The sequence below is a fragment of the Palaemon carinicauda genome, chromosome 21 (genome assembly GCF_036898095.1).
Source record: "Palaemon carinicauda isolate YSFRI2023 chromosome 21, ASM3689809v2, whole genome shotgun sequence".
In the NCBI taxonomy this organism is placed as follows: Eukaryota; Metazoa; Arthropoda; class Malacostraca; order Decapoda; family Palaemonidae; genus Palaemon; species Palaemon carinicauda.
Window position 1 is genome coordinate 14,418,805 of NC_090745.1, and position 2,513 is coordinate 14,421,317.

The 2,513-nt window shown below is 39.0% G+C and overlaps 1 long non-coding RNA gene across 2 annotated transcripts in view; it reads right to left on the bottom strand.

The window, feature by feature from the left end:
• Window positions 1–2,245, bottom strand: part of LOC137615181 (uncharacterized) — a 66,032-nt gene extending 63,787 nt beyond the window's left edge. Inside the window, exon 1 of one of the 2 annotated variants that reach the window (XR_011039186.1) lies at window positions 2,116–2,245. This is a non-coding gene — a long non-coding RNA (uncharacterized lncRNA). The remainder of the gene's footprint in view (window positions 1–2,115) is intronic. The other variant, XR_011039185.1, reaches the window with a different exon arrangement.
• Between the last annotated feature and the right edge of the window lie 268 nt (window positions 2,246–2,513).

Consider the following 2,513-nt stretch of genomic DNA (forward strand, 5'->3'; position numbering starts at 1 on the left):
CTACAACCACCTAACTCTTACACAGAAAATGTAAGCATAAACCTACTACTACAATTATGGGGGACCCCAGTGGGAAGCGGGGTTTTTGGGTGGGGGGAGGAGGAGAAAAGTGATTTTTCGGGGCACTACCGAACCTAATACAACTACCTACCCTACCCTGGGGGCCATGTACCCCTACCTAGGCCTACCGGGGGGGGGGAGGGCTCCGCCCCCCTGCGACCCCCCTTAAGGCCACAGTAATTTTCAGGGCACCACCGAACCTAAGACACCCACCTAACCTAGCCTATGGGGCCCTGTACCCCTACCTAGGCCTACCGGGGGGGGGGGGGCTCCGCCCCCCCCCCCCCCTGCGACCCCCCCTTAAGGCCACATTGAGTTTCAGTTCAAACGAAACAAATTCAAATGAAAACGGCTTTTGCAAAAAAAGGAACACAAACTTCAAATTAGTCTCAATATCTAACTTTGCGTTTCCAAACCATGTACCTTTGAAACAAGACACGAAAAAATTGCACCTCCTCTTCCTTTTCCCACGAGTAACCACACTACGATCACACCGGAATGCTAATTTGTTGTAATCTATACGGCACACATTTTCACAATTAGGGCACTTTTTCTCTGCCAAAATCAAACCATGACGTTGAGCAAATGCAACTAGCAAATCAACTTTCCCTGAATAATGTACACAAAAATCCCCATAAGAAATAAAGCAATTGTCACAAGTGACACAGTCGGAACGGGATGAAGGTCCTGCTAATTGCTCCATACTTCACGGCAAAATGAGCTTTTCAGTTTGAAGGGAGATCAGAGACGTGCAAAAATATTCCTCCGCGGAACTTCACGTAAACTGTGGTAACTGGTGGAAAAATAGCAGGAATAAGTGAAGTTAATAAGTGTCAGCATTGGCTAGATTTGTAAAAACCGCCATGATTGGTTTTCAAACAGTGTGACGTCAAGAAAACACCTGTTATTGGTTAGAATAGCATTGAGAACTAGTCTGCCATACGCAGTAAGGCGGTGAAACAGCTCATTTTAGCCAAGACATCACACAGTAAACAAAAACACTTAGAAAAAATCCAAGTGAAACATAACTATACACAAGAATATCTTCGTTAAATAGAAGCTGCTCATATATTGACTATTATATAAGCGTTCTATATGATATAATAGTGAATTGTAGGTGTTTAAATTCTTCAAGATCTTCCGAGGAGCTCTCCTACACATTTACCCGTAAAATAGCTGTGATCTTACTACAAGTACATAAAACTATTAAAAATTCACCATACCTTTCGTAGGGTACGCAATTTAGCCATTACAATTCGAGTACCTTTTTAAGCGAAAAGTATGGTCTCTCAAGACCTAAAATATTCCCCACAAATACCAAAATCCTCCGCTTCAAATATCCTAAAGTCTCTTATCACATTGTTATTTTATCTTCAGTCAGCCATTCCACATACCATACGTAACTGTATTCAAGTCTAGTCAGTTGTAAATGCCAGTCGCCTAACAACCACTATTTATGACCGATGTTCAGGGTCATTTATAAGGTATATGAGCCAAAAGGGAAAAGTAAGTGAATAAAATCTAAAGATACAGATCAACTAAAGTAGATAAATCTTTCAGCCTCGCCAAACAAATTTCCTTTAACCGATATAGTCCAGTTAATTTCTCTATAATAAACAAGAAGAAAACTTAACTAATGGGTGAAATAAATATTTGGTAGCACATTAAAGCTTGTAATAGGCATAAATCACAACAGATATTGGACAGGAATATGACAATCTCCATAAAGATAACTCATTCTCATGGTAACTGGTAAGTGGGGGAAGTTGAGAGCGACCAAAAACATTTATATCTTAATCACTGAATGTGTTTCAGTTTACGTATACAGCAAAAAGTATATTGAGTTAACACCACTTGTGTTTAACAATAATCCAGTTTACACATTTCACAATATGCCACCATTACGAAAAATAACATACAAGAACTCTTATAACCTTGTCACGAAATCGATTCTTACTTTTTACACTTAAAACCCTATCACGGGTTTAAAAAACCGTAAATCATTGCACCCGAATACTTGATTCACCAAAATATTCGGCACATCCCCTGACTTACCTATATCATGTAATACCTCACGAAACTATCTACAAACACTATCAATACTCGAAACAAAGACTTGAGCAACGAATCTATTCGGAATCCACTTCCCCCAAACAAAAGGTTAGAAACTTCCAACCAATCAGAAAGATCTGTTTCCTTCCCGAGAAACAAACAAGGAACCTGTAGAGTGTCATTTCACTCTTTAGCAAAGGAGATGCTCCAACGAGTAACACTGCCATCTGTTGGGAATTTCATAACTTAGAAAATTTCGTGAATCGATTAATTATTTCCAGAATAAATAAAGGTAATAATACTTTGGTATTTATTGGATTTACGAGTATTTCTAGAGATTTGGCGTTTTTTAATCAAGTAATTTAGGAGAGAAATGATCAAAATAAAACTTTTTCTCTCAA